Source organism: Rhincodon typus, chromosome 14 (assembly GCF_021869965.1).
Source record: "Rhincodon typus isolate 14 chromosome 14, sRhiTyp1.1, whole genome shotgun sequence".
Lineage (NCBI taxonomy): Eukaryota > Metazoa > Chordata > Chondrichthyes > Orectolobiformes > Rhincodontidae > Rhincodon > Rhincodon typus.
This window is the reverse complement of record NC_063345.1, coordinates 22,055,477-22,075,019: the sequence shown is the minus strand read 5'-3', so window position 1 is coordinate 22,075,019 and position 19,543 is coordinate 22,055,477. Positions and strand designations below refer to the sequence as shown.

At 39.3% G+C, this 19,543-nt stretch overlaps 1 protein-coding gene across 5 annotated transcripts in view; it reads right to left on the bottom strand.

Moving 5' to 3' along the window:
• Positions 1-19,543, bottom strand: part of LOC109911891 (serine/threonine-protein kinase PAK 3-like) — a 224,092-nt gene that overhangs the window by 163,745 nt on the left and 40,804 nt on the right. For 3 of the 5 annotated variants that reach the window (XM_048605190.1, XM_048605189.1, XM_048605193.1), the window contains exon 1: positions 10,208-10,315. The exons of the other annotated variants lie outside the window; for them this stretch is intronic. The gene's annotated coding sequence lies outside the window, so the exon portion shown is untranslated. Of the gene's footprint in view, positions 1-10,207; positions 10,316-19,543 lie in introns of those variants that run through there. 5 annotated transcript variants of the gene reach the window in all.

Here is a 19,543-nt window from a genome sequence, read left to right as displayed (position 1 = left end):
TCCAAGGAGAGAAACGGAGGCTACAAAGGAGACAGTACAATTTTAAAATTGGCAACAAAGAAAAACCCAGCTATTTGGGAGGCCAGAACCTTGAAATCACAAAGTTAATGATTTCCTTGCAAATGCATTGGGGAACCTCTCATTAATGGCTACACGTGTTCAGGAGCTACTATTTTGGGAACAATGTAGTGGATGCTATTGTAATCAACACTATGGACCGAACTGGGCCAGAAATCAACTAATTGTCAATTTTGTTCAGTTTCAAAAAAATTGTTTCTGTCCACCAGGCTGAGCAAGGTTTTTCACGTTTCTTCCAGAGAGTGTCCTTATCCCCTGTGCACCACATCCCCATGGCATCTCAGTTGTTCTAAGGTCCATCTCATAAAAGGCATAAGCACTTGCCATTATTGGGACTACACCACCACACCCCCCCCACTCCCCTCCCCACCCTCACCCCAACTCCCAAGGATTCCCCAAACCACTACCATATTTAGAATGCAGTTGTGTACCAGGTCAACCGCCAGTCTGGAACTGCCCTGCATGGTATCTTTCAATTGCCGCAGAGCTGGCAGACAGAGAAATATTGTCACCCAACTTTACCAACAGGGACCATGAGATCCTAGTGAACAGGGTGGTGCAGAGGAGTGCTGTCCTCTTCCCTTAAGACCAGCAGAGGAGACTGTGCCACCAGACCTACCAGCCTGGTTCAAGGTTGCCACCTGAGTCAGGGTTGTTTCCACAGTCTAAAGAAACACTTAGGAGTGCAGGAGGACTGTCAGTGACCTTCTCTGCTTTCCAAGGGTAAGTTCCACAATCCTTTCTGTGCTATCTCATACTCACTCTCTCTCTTCTACTGCACCCACCTGCCAACAAGGGTCTTAGCATGCCACTCTCGCTATTGCTCACAACATGTTCCCTTTCTCACTCACACCCTCCTAATCCCCCCAACATTATTAACTCTGTATGGCTTCTGCACTGTCCACTCACTAGGGATCCCTCACCACCTTTCCTTCACCTGCACCAGCACTAACAACAGTACTGGCCACTTTCATTTAATTCAATCCATCCCTTCGTCGCAGTATGGGAGAAACTGGACCACAATAGGGGAAGCACAAGAGAGCCATGATGGGTGGCAGGGTGCACAACATTCAGCTCTTCACTCGTTACAACGATAGCTTCCTGGCTTTGGCTGGTGAGGACTATGATTGCTCATGTGGGGACGGCAAATTTCCATATTCCTGCAACCAAGTAGCAATCATTGCTCACTGTTGTGTTGCTCACCCATTATCACTACTTTGAATATACTCTTATTATGCCTGAAATTTTACTCAATTTTTGCGATGCATTCTCTCTTTAGTCTCCTGCATGTATCAGTAACTGGAAATCCATTAGCTGTGACCTCATCAGTCCACGGATGGTGGGTATTTTGAATTTCTATGACTTAAACATTGCATTGATATCATGGAGGAAATGTTTTAATACAAAACTATTTGGCTGCAAACAAAATCCATAAACCAAGAACCTAACTAGCGTGGATTATTCGTGCCAAGCATTAATGATCTGTGTTATTCTTCAGAGAAATGAAGATATACTCCATTTACTACTAATAACCATCTCACGATGGCTATCATTCTACAAAGGACTACGTAAGTATATGTGCAGAGACTTCATGCACAATGAATATTAATCCTCGTGCTTTTGTTATTGAGAAAGGAGGAGTGCAAAGGGTAAAGTTGTATAAATTAGCTAGCAATCAAAGAGGTTCCTTAGGAATGCTACGTGCGAAAGTAAATCATCATTCATCCTGTCACCATCCGATCCTAGCATACCATGTACATTTCAGTTCATTTAAGTGCATTTTAACATAAAAATCTAATCCCCAATCTCAAACACACAATACTTCTTCAAATCTTTAGCAAGTTTTATAATAGGTTGAATTCTGCCTTCATCTAATGTATAAGGATTTCTTCTCAGAATGATGTATCTTTTAGGGACATAGCCAGTGTAGGGCTATAGTACAACAAGCCAATTATTCCAAATCCTACTCCACTTGGCTCCACTGATAGGTTTGCACAGTTAAGGCTTTCAAAGTGTAGTATCCTTTAAAAGGACAAGTGGTTGAACAAAGACCACAACTGTTAGCTTGCAGATTTTTTTCTCAGTAATTACATAAATATTATCCATCAATTCTATGGATTAAGATCAGCTGATGAGGTCAAGAGTGAGTTGCTGGATCAAGCAATTTTCCTAATGATACCAAATGAGGAAACCGTTGCTAAAAAAAGTCAAATATTTTGAAAGGTCCTTTTCTAGATCAAAAGGAACCATAAAGAATGAAACTAGTCAAAATTGAATAATTGTAAAACGATAGCATCGAGATCTCTGTTTTACTTTGTAGGACTGGGAATAAATGTTACTTGTGCTTATAATAGGCACTATCAAAAGATTACATAAAAATGATCTTTGCTGTATTAGAAGTTATTCACAATTTGTTGGAAGCAGCACAATCAATGGCTTGAATTATCTCTTTATTCCATCGGAGCCTGTTATGAACAACTTGGAGGATGGTGTAAAATTAACAAATGGTATTGGGAGTATATTTATTGTTAAACATCCCTACAGACCGCATGTGTAAAAATATCAGATTCTCTGTGCAGTCCATAAAAATAAGTTATCAGAAAGAGGAGAAAATATTGATTTTTTTTCAGAAAAGCCATGTGGTCTTTAATCCTTTATTTGAATTGCAGAGTTATGGAAATATATAAACAAATGCATTGTACTAATGTGTATATGTAGGATATATGTATATATAAGAAAAGGTAGGAAGAATTGGGGGAATTGTTCTTCAAGTATATCTGCATTATTCAAGGGGCTCATTTACATCAATTATTAAGCTACAGAAACTGAACTAATTTGCTACGCCACTTAGTTCCCAATACAGCCTTAGTCAATGTTCCAAAAATAGTACATTTTAATAATATGTCTCAGTGCAAGTCTAGGCTTCTATGTCTGCTGCCAGAGACATAATTATATTTTAAAACCTATGCTTTGGGAATAAACTGAGGCAAGGAGGATATCCCTATCACCAGCATTTGTAGAAAGGTACTTCCTACCACCAGGAATGTTGGGAAGAAGACATGTATGTACTTTTACTGCTTTAAAGACTGATATCTTCCTCCCCCCATTAGCTTTAATGCATCCCTGAATGCTTTTACTGATTCATTAAAAGTAATAGACTGAGTAACATACTGACCAAAGCAACAAATGGGAGGGGCTGAGAAACTGTAAATTATCTGTGCAAGTTACTAAGATGCACAGTTCCTGGATCTGTTCCTTCCCACAATTTTCAATTCTTATTAATGATGTTTTAGAAATTAGAATGGGGTGGCAGCATTCAATGGCACAAATCCATGATTACAATAGTCCACAATGAAACATAATTTAAGACACAGTACATTAGTATTGCAATCTAAATTTTTATATCTTGCATGACGTTTCACCATCCATAAACCAAGTGATAACAAGCAGATAAAACACAGCGTATGGCATCTAGAGCCACAACATACATAAATCTTTAGTTATTCAATTTGATTCTCTCCTGATATTAATTTTCGATTCTTGGCTTCCTATTGACAATCCTATATCATTTTAAAAAAATTATCCTTAACATGATTCAGCTAAACATATCACAAAAATAAATTGGGGTGAAATTTTGAAGTCAGGTCACCATGCAGATAAATTCAAATGCTTTCAAATATTAGAACTGTTGTTTCATTTGTGAGTTCTGATATATTTTTTCTCGCTTAGAAATTGAAACAATAAAGTGTTTCATTTTAAAGACTTGGGCAAAAGTTTCTTAACATGTACAACAACAATCCTTGAGAATTTTGTTTGGAAAAAATGCAACTACTGATAAATATTATGAAAATACTCATTTCTTGGCACTTTTACTTTCAATTCCAGACTTATTAATTGAACTTAAATTCTGATGTGATTTCTGGGTAAAACACCATTGCCAGCGTGATATAGCGCAAGTGTTCCCTACGTACAAATATTTAAAGGCATAGACTTGACAGATGCAAGTAAGATGTTTCCCCTAGCTGGTGTCACTAGAACCAGAAGGCACAATTTAAAAATAAGGAAAATGCCACTTAGGACTGAGATGATGAGAAATTATTTTATTCAGAGAGTTATGAATGTCGTAATTCTCAACTCCAGGGAGTGAAGAAGCCTAATTTTGGAGTTTATTTATAGTAGAGTTTGATAGATTTCTGTTAACCAATGGCACCAAAAGTTATACGGATAATGTAGGCAAAAAGCATCGAAGTATTTAATCAATCATGATTGTATTAAATAGCAGAGCAGACTTGATGAGCTGAATGGTCCACTCCTATTCCAATTTTAACCCTTGTAACATGTACCATGGAGATTGGGTATTATTGAGACAGATGCCTTGAACTTGTTTAAACAACATTAACTATTTACACTGCTATAATATCTCAGATTTACACATAGTCTGTTCAGCGCTTACTGACTACATAGAGCAAAGTTAAAGTAAGTGCAAGCAGGACATCACTATAACCCTCTTGTGCTGTTGTAGTTACTACTGATGGTGAAGGTGAGGCAGATTCATTTGTATTGGAATGTCACATGTCTTAAAGGTACACAGTTTGTTTGGCCTGGAATCTATGCAACACAACAAATACCACTGGCTGCTTTGAATCTGTGTCCTGAGAGCATTGATCTTGGCCTAAAGATCACTAGTTGAATGACATCAGCACTACATGACCATCTCCTCCATGACTCTCTTGCTTTCTCTTATCTTTTTAGTTTTGATTGTATCCTGAATCCAGATTGTGTCCCTTCATCCGATATTTATTGCAGTCTAGTACATTGATATATAGTGGCCAACTTAATATTTCTGGGCACAGGAATCTTGCCCTTTTTTTAATTTATGTACGGAACAATGACATCAGACTCAATTGAATCAAAATGCTGCTAAACTTCTAGTAAGAAAAGATTGTAAATCAATTACGGTTTAGTGTCACGTGGATGTCATGCTTAATCACCGATACAATTAATTTTAGTAATAAATACATTAAATTGAATGCAAACGTTGCTTCACAGTACAGTACCTCTTTGATGCACTGCCTCGATATGTGATACACTTAGTGGATGTAGATCTAAAACAGACTGTCACCAAAATAAGTGTCCCTGAGCAAATCAGCACTCTATTGCATCATGCAACATTCTGACAGTCTCTTCTAGGCATCAGCACAGCTTTGCACACACCAAAACATTAAGGTACTGGCACCCATGCACACAGCATCAATTATCTCCTTGAGGCACCATGGACAGCAAAATAACTTAGTCCTTTTACACTAGCTTGAAAAGAATTGAAGAGATACAAGGTGCAGATGTGCTTCCTTTGATAACTACATTCAATAGCACTTAATGTATAAATTATCTGCTTGGCTTTCTGTAGCAAAAGGCAAAGCTCCATAACTGTATGTAATTTCAAGCTCAAGCCTTCACTTGGTGAATAATTATATCAGCCATAGCTCACATTTGTATTATTAGGAACCTCTCCCACCCCCTTTCCTCCTCTCTTCCCACTTCCAGTCCCTATGGTAATGTAGCCGATATCCCTGAAACAATTTCTAGGCTATAATTTTCACAATAAGATAAAGGCTTCTGAATGGTAAAATTGAAATAAAGCCCACAAAAACAAAATCAATGAAGGAAAGAGCAAGGCTACAATGATAACCATCAATTTAAAGCTGTCTTCTTTGTGTCTATATACAATATCAATACTTACTTTATTTGATATTAAACCATCCTTCAATGATTCATTTTAAATATCATGACTGTTCGGAAATGAATTTGCTTTATCAAACCCTTATTGATTTTACCTATTTCAAAGTGATTCAGATTTTAAGTGCCAACTATCCCTATCATTGATTAAGTGCTGTTTCATATGGTCAGAAAAATGTACAAAAATATTCTAGTTCTGAAACTGTCTCTATGTCATATCATGAAAAGCTTTTCTAACTTAACACATATTAAAGAAACTTAGTCTTACAAAAATATAAGCTTACAGCTTAAAGCAACCATAATGCCCTGATACAAAAACAGAAAAGCTCAGCAAGTCTGGCAGCATCAGTGAAGAGAATCAGTGTTAGGGTATGTAGGGTATGCAGGGTAGTTTGATCTTAGAGTAGGATAATAGGTCTGCACAACATTGTGGGCCGAAGGGGCTGTATTGAGCTATACTGTTCTATATTCTATGTTTTTGTTAATGTTTCAGGCCCAGTGACCGTTCCTCAGAACTTCAACACTTCTGAGGAAGGGTCACCGAACCCAAAATGTTAACTGATTTCTCTCTGCAGATGCTGCAGACCTGCTGAGCTTTTCCAGCAATTTCTATTTTTGTTTCTGATTTACACCATCTGCAGTTCTTTCGGTTTTCATAAAGCCCTGATGCATGGCTACATTGCCAAACGATCCACAACTCCTTTATTCAGTAAAGAATTGGAAAAGAAATGTCATGAGCTCTGAGATAACACAGTGTGGAGCTGAAGGAGCACAGCAGGCCAGGCAGCATCAGAGGAGCAGGAAAGTTGACGTTTCGAGTCGGGACCCTTGGTTTTGGGGGGATGTTGGTGGAAGAAAAGAATGTTGAAAATTGAGATATCCTACATTTTTTTCTATTTTAAGGTAATCATTGTTTTTTTTTATTATTTGCTTTGTTAGACAAAATTAGCAGGATTAAGTAACATTTTCATCATTTGGCCAAATTGCGGTCATCTGTTCTAAAGCCTTCCTATGTGGCTTAGTGTCAGATTTTGTTTTTAATGCATCTGTGAACCACCTTTGAACATTTTTATTACCTAAAAGATGCTAAATAAATATTGCCCTTTATAAATGCATATATAGTACATAACTGGCTGTGTTGAGGACTACATTGGGAATAATGCACAAAACCTATTGATGCACTTCGTATATCTAACTTATTCATAACAGAAATGGACAATGGAAGAAGGTATGAAATCTCATTCTCGTTTAAATTTGTAGATTTAGAATTATATAGGATACGTAAATTTCAGAAGCAGGCAACTAATATTAAAAGTAAAATGTCAAAAAAGTACAAATTATATTTATAGATTTTAAATTAATTTGTTGTAAAATACAATGACATGAAGGTGTGCTGCAAGTAGTTTAATTTCAAACTATTCTATGTAATATTTGGATTTCAGAACATACAGAATCACAGCTGTACAATTTTCAGGATTCTCTAACACGTGCTGTAGTTAAGGGCATTTTTTTTCTTTTATGTCATAGTTTTCACATTAGGACCTGCAGCTTCATCACATCACTGTTCGTATATTATGAGGTACATTATGAGGCACTGCAAGTAGTGTCTCCAGAATTTCACATTTGCTGACATACTTATACATTCACTTCTGTTGCAGAAAACATTGTTTTTCATATTTTCTGTAATGATGGAACCATTTTTCTTTCACTCATTGACTACAAGTTAGAATGGGGGGGGGGAGTGGAGTGAAGTAAAATTTGCTGGTAGACCCCCATATGAACCCATACATAAGCCCCACAAGAAATAAAATATTGCTTTCAGTCAGCAACGCTTTCCAAAAAAATGCATGTAATATTAATACATTTTTGAGGTGCATAATTTCACTGGTTCATTCTGAAACAAAAACAGATTGATTTGAAAACTATCTCAACCTCCAGATCACAACCAACAGAATATTTTTATCCAGCAAGTGGTAAAGACACAGAACTCACTGTCTTTGATGGTGATTAAATGGAGGACAATGAATGATTTCAAAAGGAAATTAGATGGGCACTTGAGGGAAATAAACACCCCGGGATAAGACAGGAAAATAGGACTATTGTGATGCTCTACAAAGGAGGGTGTGGATTCTATGAACCAAATAGCAACTTGTATCCCCTAATAATTATACATCAAAATTTACATTTTCTGATTACGTTTAACCCTTTTAACATAGAAAAATGACCAAAGTTGCTTGAGAAGAGAAATAGATTTTGAGCCAGAGATGACACTGAGTAGATGACTTATTCAAACAATTGAGTTTTACAAAGGGTTATAAAGAAGGAGATTTCAGATGGAGAGGCAGAATGCCAACTACCAGTGATAGGAAGGGAGGATGCAGAAGGAACCAAAATCATAGGAAAGGAGAGTTCAATGGAAGGTGTGGCCATTCTGAAGAAGTTTACAGAGATATGGCAAGTGCAGTAGAGTTTTGACTGAGCTAACGTTTATTAAGGGTGGAGTAAAGGAGGCTGGCTAGGTACACATTGAAATAGCCTGAATGTGACAAATGGCTTGGGTGAGGGTTTTAACAAGTGAGCGGAGATGGGATGGGCAGCATCATGAAGATGGAAGTAGACTGGCAGAAAATAAACGATTCACCCAACAACAGTGGCTAGTTTGGAGATTAGAATTGATGCTATGAGAATAGACTTTATGTTAAAAACTAAGACAATGGTTTCAGTGTTACAAATGTTAAGGAGAAAATTTTAGCTCATCCAAGACTTGATATTGGACAAGCAGTTTGACATTACAGAAACAGTCGAGGAGTTGGAAGAAGTGGAGGACAGCTTGACCTGGATGTTATCAGCAATGACACAAAACTGAATTGATTTCTACGAATGGTGTAGCCAATAAACAGCACGCAAATGAAAAGTGGATGTGACCAAAGATGAATGCTTGTGGGATTTTAGGAGGTGACTGTGCTTTGGGTAGGAAGAGAAGAAACAACTAGAGATTCTGATGCCACAGCTAAAAGTGAAGGTAATCTGCTGAGCTGGATAACAGAAGAGAGGAGCTGCAGGAGGATAGAACAGTTGGCCATTTGAAAGGCCACAGGAGGACAAGGAGATATTACGACCATAGTTGCATTCACATGAATATGATTTGTCATTCCGGCCTCCTCTGATTTTCTATGTCTCCATGTAATGCAGTGAGAGTGGAGAAATCTAATTGCTGAGATTCAAACTGACAGTTGCTTGGTAGATGTCATGGATTTGGGAGACAACCACACAGGACATTGGAATGGAAAGGGAGATTGCACTTTGAGAGGTTGTTTGCAAGGACATGGGGTGGGGAGTGAACTTTTATTTTGGTGGAGTTGGGGATAGTCATTGAAGCCTAGCTTGAAAGGGAGATCTAGATGTAAGCATGGGGGACTGAGATAAGTGGTCAGGTTCTCCAACCTACTCTAGTGAGAGTGAGCTTAAGGGAACAGTTGCTGGGCCTCATGGACAAGATCAGCTCACAGAGGGAATGGTGACAAATAGGCAACAAGAACAGACGAGGGTCTGGCCTGGATTTAAGGTGGGGTGGGGTGAGAATGCAACAAAACACTACACAGCAAGAAAACAGAAGGTCTTTAGAACCTATTACTTTAACCCATAATCCAGGACAAATTGTTGGGTATTGTTATTGTTAATCTGACATTTGCAGATGAATTAAATCCTAGAACATCAAACTCTCAAAACGAAAGGTAGAAACTTTGCGCGTTGCAGAAAGTAAATTACTTAGTCCGGCAAAGTCTCAGAAGTGAAATCATCATGTTTCTTAAACTGAAAAAATACAACTCCTCTCTTTTGAAAGTTGATAAAACAGAAACTTCCTGGAAACATGAAGCAGCGATTAAAGCCCAGGTCGTAGAGATCCGGAGAGTAGGTCGGGGGGCTGGGGCTTTGTACACACTAACCATCTATAAAACAGCAGGTGTAATCCAAACTGCTCCACTAATAAACTGGAAGAGGAGATCCCCGCTTCGTAACTGACCGGTACAGTCTCCGAGGCTTCCCCAACTATGGGCATAGCTCCCCTTGTGACACTGACAGCCGTTTTCTTAAACAAAAGTATAAGGAGACTTTTATACCAAACACTTCCCGGTGCTCTACAGGGTATTAAACACGACTGTAAAAATGAACAAAATCCGCAGACTAGGAGTAGCGGCATAAGCCCCAGAGCCCTCTTCTCGGAGAAACAGGCAGATTGACAGCCTCTGGTCTAGCTTGCTGCTCTGTCCATGCTGAGGGTTTTACACCGTGCTCTGCACATTTCACTCTGTGTCTTTGCTGCACTGAGCTAGTGCCTCACTGCAGCAATTCTATCAAGGAGGGTGGAGTGTGATGTATTTAAATGAAATACCTCTGGATCCCTTCACCGATCTATCGGCTAGCTCTGCCTCTGCATCCCTGCAGTCCTCTCAATCGGTCCCACAGCCTTGCTTTTTAGATGTATATTTTGTTCCTGCTGGATGGCGGACAGAGCGGAAGTAAAACCTCCAACTATGTGCCAGCCCTATCAAAATTACTCAGAGGAGGCTCTTTGCGAGCGAGTGTAGCGTTTCCTCATTTCCACTTGTCAAAATAAGCCGATTCACTGTAAATTGGGGATGACTTGGACTTCTTCCCCACATTCACATTAGAAAGATAATAACCCGTGTGTCTAGCTATTTGTTTCTGAGTATGAGCGCTAGAGAGAAGGCTTCCACTCAATGTGCCATGATCGCAATCGGTATTGTACTTTTTCACTTCTCCCCTTCCGAGGCTGACTCATGGGAACTTACCGACTTTACTGAACGGCATAAGCCACCTTCCAGCACATCTTTCAGGTGACAACTTCTTACTCTCAAGTGAACAACTATTCAACTGTGGGAGGATATCGCTGAGAACCTTGCGGGGTATCCACTCAAGTGATGGTCACTGGACAGCAGTGGACCTCTGGGGGTGGGGGTTGCTGGCTGATTTCCTGTTTTTTTCCCCTCTTTCCCAAAGATACTAAGACAAATTCACACAATCATAGAATGGTGACTGCACTGAAGGAGGCCATTCAACTCATCAAGCTTGTGCTGACTCATGAAGCATAAAGACTCTTATGAGCACCTCATAAAGTTTCACCTCCACTGCCTTTTTTTCCCCAGACCCTTGCAATTCCTTTTTACCTTTCAGATAATTCTCTTCTGAAAGCCACCACTGAACCTGTACCTACCACACTCTTGAATGCTGCATTCAAGACCACATGCACATGCTGTAGAAGAGATTGCCTGCATTTGCCTTTTTTTTAAATTTTGGGACAGATTGAAATGAGTAATTCTCCTGTCAGCTTGTGGACCTGCAGCCTTTTTGGTTATTAGGAGCCTGACTTTCTTTGAGGCACCAGATACTAAAACCTTTCAAGAGTTGATGGATTTAGTTAAGGAATATTACGATCCTGAGCCTTACTGAAGAGTCTCATGAAGACTGATCAGAACCTTGAAGTATGCACTGCCATATTGAACTTATATTTCCATTAAAAACATACAGTGACAAGATGTCTGAAGATGTTAACTCAATGGCCATGTGAAGAACTCCTGAAATGTTGCATTTCATATGGTGTCATGGAAATTTTAAAGAGAAGGACTTCAAAAAGACAAGTGCGCTGCAAACATATTCTGTGAGTTATGTCAGACTGTAGGCATGATGGGAAAAAAAAAGAATCTTGAGTGAGAGCCATATTTATATTTCCCCTTTACAAGAACACACAGCGACACATATTAACAGCAAATTTCTACCTGGGTCTGTTCGTGCTGGCAGGTGAAGGTTTGTACTATGAGTGTCACAGTTGAGAAAACCATTAGTTATCCTTAAGCTGTGAGTAAAAAGAAATGAAGCTTCTCTTATTGCTGGAAACGGAAAGTAAAGTCACCAAGAAACAGGATAAAAGCATTTTAGCTAACGTGCAAAATAAAGCATCTCAAAAACAGCAGCATGCAATCTACTTCTCACAAAGAATCCAGAAACTGAAATGTATATCTTTTAATTTTTATCTTTTGGGGGGTCATTTCCTACTTTTAATCCAAAAATGTGTTGCATCATTATTTTTTCTGGTGCTTGGTAACTGATAAACTCACTTTTTCATTAATACATGAAAACCTGGTTAAATTTAAAACTTGAATTAATTTGGTCTGGGAGAAAAACATCCAGAAAGGAAGGGATCCTTGCAAAATTGGTTGTGACCAACCAAATGGGTGGGAGAGAAAAGAAGGGGAGCCAGTTCATCCCTTCTCACCTAGCAGCTTGTCAATTTGGGGTATCCCATCTGCAACCATACTAAATTAAGTAACCTCATCAAAGGACTGATCTTAATAAGAGTGAGGCCAAGAATTGGATGCAATACTCCAGTTAAGGTTGTCCCACTGTGTTATGAAGATTTTCTCTAAGTTCCCTGCTTTTGTATGTTGTTTAAGGTATTAGGCTATGAAAGAATTAACGCTGAGGATTACTTATAAGCTGTAAAAATATGATGATGTAACAGAAAGATAGTTGGGAGACTAGCTCTGGATCTCTAAGAAAATAGAACTACCATCCAGGTGTCCCTTTAAATCTTAGCCACTTAGCTCCTCACCTTATTACTGTCTTTGTTCAAGGATAGATGATAAGAACTGAATTCCAGGGGCAAGGTGAGAGTGACCACCAATAAAAGATGATCTAACCATGGCCCCTAGTACACAATGGCATTGCTATCACTGAATTATGCGCTATCAACATTCTGGGGGTTATCATTCACCAGAAACTGAACTGGACTGACCATTGGTTAAAAGAGCAGGTCAGAGGCTAGGAATACTGCAGTGCGTAACTCACCACTTCCCAAAGCCTGTTCACCGTCTACAAGGCACAAATCAGAGTGTGATGGAATACTGCCCACTTGCCTGGATGGGTGCAGCTCCAACAACATTCAAGAATCTTGACACCCTACAGGACAAGGCAGCCCATTTGATTTGTACCAAATCCACAATCATCCACTTCCTTGACCACCCATGGTGGTGTAGCTACACTACAGAAATTCACCAAATATCTTTAAACAGCATCCTCCATTCCCACAATCACTACCATCGAGAAGGACATGGCAGCACACCCCCACCTGCAGTTACCCTCAAAGCCACTGGCCATCCTGACTTAGAAATAGGTTGCTGTTCTTTCAGTGTTGTTGAAACAAAATCCTGAGTTGGTAGGAAGAATTTGTTAAGGCTACGGATACTGGGACTCATTCACGACATAAACATAAGGCAATGGGAATATTAGCACTATAGAAAATGTGAAATGGCTTCGGAAATTTGTTAAAGGAATGGGTTTCATTTTATAGAGTGTCAAAGAGCACATTATTATTCAGCAAAGCCACTGGGAGAATGAGATTATACTTAAAGCCACAGACAGTGGCATTCATTTAGTAAAGCCATCAAAAAGAAGGGAATCATTTCTTTGGTTACGAAAGGATAGGAGTCATCCATTTAACTCATAGAAAATGGAAATCTTCCATCTTGATAACATAAACACACAAAAATCCTTCAGTATAGCATTACATGGTATCAAGATTGTTATACTGCAGAGTTGAAATCCTTTAAAGCAAAGAAAAGACAGCAACAACAAGATGCAGCAGCATTAAAATCCTTTAAAGTAAGATTGTTAATTAATCATATTAAAAAGACATGGCACCAGCAACAATATTGCCAAGAAGATTTAATTTCAGAGATGGAGCAAATAAAGCACAGAATTGGACTTCTTGGAGAAAACAACTCTTAACTAGATACTTCCAAACTAGATACTAAATCAGAAGCTGTAAAAAGAAGTACACTTCCATATTCAATTAGGTTTGTGGCTAATGACCTTCTAGCTCACCAAAGCATAAAAGATGATGACGTTATAGAGACGTAGAGGCCTATAGCATGGAAACAGGCCCTTCAGCCCAACTTGCCCATTCCACCCAGTTTTCACAATTTAGGATTCTCTCATAGTCTTTGTAACAATACCTATCTCACCAATATAACTTGGGCCTGATTGTCATCGTGCAATAAATTACATTTTATTTAAGACAAGAGCCTTTTATTGTTATACTATCAAGTTGTTTTCATCTACCTCTTAGATCCAAACTAAAAGGAAGATGGTGACAGCAAATCTACCTGGTGTATTTTCCACCTTACAGCATAGTACTATATCTCTCTGTTTATAAATTCCAGGATCCTGCATGATTTTTAACTGACTTTTCAAGGTGTCCTCCAAAATTCAATGATGTGTACACATTCACAGTAAGTCCCCATTTTGCATAATTCTGAGTGCAAATCAACTAACTTGATATCTTTCAGGTATTAAATTAACTTGACATACACATTTGGAATAGAAGAGCGTGCAATGGTTTGCATCCTGTGGACAGCCTTCTCATTTTTAAATTAACTTCTCCAAAGGCTTACCATGCATTTACTCCACTATCTTCAGTTGTGCAGAATATGAAGTTTGAGATAGTAACCACTTCATAGTAAATTTGAGGTGGTAGCATTCCTATGAATTTATCGTTACCTAAGGGATTTTCAGCCTCTCCTGAGCTGAGGAAATACCACACAGTATGGAGTTCAGCCTAAGAGATTCATTCAATATAACTCTTTGTGGTGAAAACTGCAATCTAGCGCTGTGAGACATTCTAATGTATAGTATATATTTAATATCATGCTAACCGTAAAATAGTTTCAAAGTTGAAAGATAGAAGTTCTGGTTTGTTGATGGTTTCAGAGATATTTTATTATGAATTAGTTAAATTGAAGCTTATCTTTGAAGGAAAGAAGATATTTAAATTGTAAATCAGCATCTCAGACATGAATGTTATCTGCAACAGATGCTTGAACAATTTTAGCAGGGGTGGGTAGGCCATTGACCATAACTTAACTATTGAAAGCGTGCAGCTTTTTGTTCCATACATACTGAGCAAATGGCACTTAATTGTAAATTGTGAGTTAGGATTGGTAACATGAACATTCAGCAAGATGCTTAATAGCATCAAGCTGGACAGATGATATATTCAAGGGATTTTCTCCATAAAATGAAAAACTTCCCGATAACCTTTTCATGTTCCTCAATTATGCTCTGTGTGTTACTGCACATATTGAGAGTAACAAAGTCTTATAAACAGCCCTTACATCTGTAATGGAACAGATTAACAGTCATGATTCTGTGGTCCAATATTCAATAAAAAAACTGAGCTCACAGAGCATGCATCTAAAATATTGCAAGGAAAATTGATGTTTCATGACTACAATTTCCCAGTGGGTATCACTTCTACTTGCAGCAAGAGTGACCCTTTTTAGATGTTCTATGAAAGAAGGCCACTAAATGATTTGATGCTGTTGAATGGTCAACTCAATTGCATTGTACTGTGTCTTGCATCTGTCTTTGCTCCTGTGAATCTTTTGTTTGAACATAAAATCAGAACAGTAATTTAATCCATAGAATGTAGTCTAATTACATGATAATTTCCATTGTCTGAATTGACAGGGCATTATTTTGTTGAAAAGCTAAGAAAAAAGGAGTTAAATGGTTGATATGCTAATAAGATATGCCTGTTTCAAAGTTTGGATTTAGCCTGTAATTCTTAGGCTAGTTAATGATTACCATCATTTAAATGTATCTACAGGCACTGAAACTGACATCAGCAGCTTTAGCACTCAAGCATTTGATTAGATGTAATTTTCCTGGAGAGATTTATTCCTGCATTTACCACTTCCGTAGATGGTATGGAGTACATTGGTAGGCAGAGGAGTAGTAGTTTGACTCACTGAGTAAGAAAGGCATCATTTGCGGTTTTCCAATGTGGCATTGGGGTTCATGGGGCAGAAGGGACAGATGCCAAGGAGTGTCCTTTACACACAGGAGAATGGAGACAACTAATGCAGGACACGGAAGGTAAGATTACTGAGAGGTCACAATAGGTGTCCTGGACTTGGACATGACTACATTGCCAGAAGAAATTTGATGACTTAATATGAATGGCCCAGGTAAGATCCCCTGGTGGAAGAGGATGTTCATTATAATGAGATTTTGCTGAGCATATTTTGTCAGCAGAAGGCTCCCATATGCATCAGCTTTTCTCATCCTGTTTCTCAAAATGTTTCTACTTCAGACTTTGGGTCATGAACACCACTGGCTTGAAAGACTCCTTAAAGAATAAACTTTTCTTCTTTTGGGATGGCAGTGAAAAGTTCATCAAGGTTAGAATAAAATTTTTCTATTTTAAGGTAATGTTTATGTTACATTGGCTCAATCCATTCGACTGATGCCATACAGTCTGTGGATAGAGACAAGGGCATTTTGTTAGCTTTCAGAGAACAGATGTATGTGTATGCACTGCTTAAGGTCTGAATAATTATACATGACCGAATGTTGTTATTTATTGCTGTCACATGATAAAACTTGTTATTGAAAAACAGTGCCTCTTCTGTAGATACTCAATGGTGGTGCATCCTCTATCACTAATCACAAGAAAGGCCCAAGGCAAAGCAAAAACAAAGGAGGATCTTAAACAAGCCTTACTCACTACCTCAAACTGGTAAAGGTGGCAAATACTATAGCTAGGCGTGATCATTTCTGAAAATGCCACAGCTTCCTTAACCTCTTCATTGGAGTCAAGGATTAGGGTATAAATATGGATGATGGTGCCTTATTGGGCATATTGAATATGTTTGAGCTTTAGTTGAAATATCATGAGTATTACAATTATACAATCATGGATTTCTAGAAACACATTCATAATCTTTTTCTGGATGGCAAAAACCACTTCTTGGACATGAGGGTTGCTGTCAACATTTCCATTCCAGTAGAAGATGTAACCCCTGCTGGTTCCCTCAGTCACTCCTCAGGAAGGCAGGGCCTCACTGAGGCCAGCAAAGACAATTTGGAATTTTTAGGTTCACTTGCAGTTCTTCTTTCTGGAGATGATCCCACAGGCTGTGGTTCCATAGCCGAAATAAAGTGGGAGAGCCTATTTTTAATGTAACTTTTCTTCCACCCTGCCCATTAGGGGTCAGCAGAGGACTAATCAATCACAAGGACACCTTTTTAAAGACACCTTTGGCCCAATACATGTTCATTCTTGGCTAGAGACCCCAGTCCACAACCCCATCTTCATCACCAATTCTCCATCACCATGTGACTAGGCAACTGGATCCTGCTAGAATCCAGGTGATGACTTTGTTTTATGTGGGACCTTGAGGTGCTGTTACTGCCAAAAATTTTGTTTCTAACATTCATTCATGGAATGTTCGAATCACTGGCTCAACCAGTATTTATTGCACATCCCGAGCTGTTCTTCAGAAGGTGGTAGTGAACTGCCTTCTTGAACTACTGCAGTCCATTGGGCATATGTACACTCACAATGACGTTAGGTGGGAGTTCTAGGATTTTGACTCAGTGACACTGAAGGAACAGCAATATATTGGACTATACTGGGTGTTGAATGGCTTGGAGGGCATTTTGCAGGTGATGGTGTTCTTACATATCTGCTGCCTTGGTCCTTCTCAATGGTAATGGTCTTGGATGAATGAGGTTTGTCTAAGGAGCCTTGGTAAATTTGGGCAGTTTGGCAAAGAAACAGTGAGCTGACTATTAACAAGTATGCTCATTATCACCCTCATTAACATTGAATCTCACCTCATTCAGATTCACATTCAGATTCCTATTCTACCATGCTCTGGATAAAAACCGGATGCTGAGTTCCTGACCTGAAAGTCTGAGTGCGTACCTGGTGATTCCAGCTCATCACCTGCCCCTTTGCACTGCCATCTTGGAAACCCGCCCCCAATGCCTCAAGGCACGCTCCAAGGATAGTATCTGCACGCAGCCCACATCCATGGAAGATGGCATCCAACACCTGCCAGCCTTTTAACATCATCATGGCACATCTCCAGTCTACTTACAGTACGCTCCTGCACTTAAAATCTGCATTTTGGGGCACACAGCAACTTGTCATTGAAATGCAGCTGCAGAGACTCGATGGTCACAAGTTTGCAGGTTGGACCAGGCTGCATCTCTGGGCTGTTTGCTCACTCTCTAGAACTCACTTATTTAGCATCCTATGTATTGCCTTACATTCTTGAGACTTGGTACCTCAGGCAGAACTTAGAGGCCGGTCTTACTGCTTAGCACAGATACATCGACAGGCAGCTTGCCATATGTGTCAGTGGTCATCTGTCAAGAGGGTGGAGTATGTTGCAACATGGAACTTTGGCATGTCAATCCTATAGCATTTGCCAGCTGTCTGCTGTGGCACCTCTGTGCTTTGTGGTTTGTGGTTGCTGCATCATTGCATTGACAGTGAAGGACAAAGTTGGATTGCCAACGCTCAGCCAAGTACACAACTGAGTGAATGAATGATTTATTGTCACACATATCTGGGAGGTACAGTGAAAAGTGTCCTGTTGACGCAATCCGGTACCATTTTGAGTTACAAAAGAATAAAAAGAAAACACTTAAAATAGAGTTCATCCTTATTGGTCGGGTTCCAAACACAGCTCCAGGACTTCTGCAAGGTCCCTGTTCCAGGCTTTCCGCAGCCTGGAGTCCCAGCTTGGACATCGCTGCAGCCGATGCCCTGCTGCCTTTCTAGAAGTTCAGGCCCCAGGCCTACAAGCCTGACACCACTGGAACCAACTGGACTCCAGGGAAACATCTGCCTTCTAAGGTGGCACCATTGCCATGAATGTCAGTCTAAACTGGGACATCTAGACAGTGGCAAGTACATCTGCTATGGTGAGTGGTAGAATCAAGTTAGCATCGGATGAGGGGGCATGGTAGGTAGGTATGTTATGACATGGAGACAAACAGCCGAACCAAATCAGTTTGCTACATCTGAATTTGCAAACTAGAAAACTCAAAACCTTCACAGACACTGAAAATTGACCCCAGTGATTCCTAACCAGACTTCTGAATAACCAGTCTGGGCATAATTAATTCCAGACACCAGTTTGTGTCTTAAACAAAAGACTTATCAATTTATTAACAATGTAGGAAGTTAAGCTGAGAAACAACTAAACAATAAAGTAATCTAGAAGTTGCTGGAAAAGCTCAACCGGTATGGCAGCATCTGTGAAGACAAAACAGAGTTAATGTTTTGGGTCCAGTGACCCCTCTTCAGAAGTGATGGAAGCTAGGAAAATGTCTGTTTATATGCAGAAGATAGGGTGGGGGAGGGTGTAAGGAGTAAACGAAAGGTAGGGATAGAGTCCAAAGAGAGAGAAAAGCATAGACAAAGGAGTTGATAATGATCTGGCTAAGAGGGTAAATAGCTGTTAATGGAGACTGTAAGTGCTAGCTTTCAGTTAATTGCCACTTTAACCCACTACCCTATTCCCTGGCCAACATCTCTGTTTCAGACTTGCTGCAGTGTTCCAGTGAAGCTTTTCCAGCAGTTTCTGTTTTCATTCCTGATTTACAGCATCCACAGTTCTTACTGTTATTAATAAAGTAATCTTATTGGTCTGTGCCATAAGCCCAAAAATCTTGTGTTTTTCCAGCCCATTCACATAAAAGACAGACAAACAAACACAGTAAAAGAATAAATAAAAATTAAAACTGGCTAGATTATTTAAGTGAGATAACAAGGTGTAGAGCTGGATGAACACAGCAGGCCAAGCAGCATCATAGGAGCAGGAAGGCTGACGTTTCGGGCCTAGACCCTTCATCA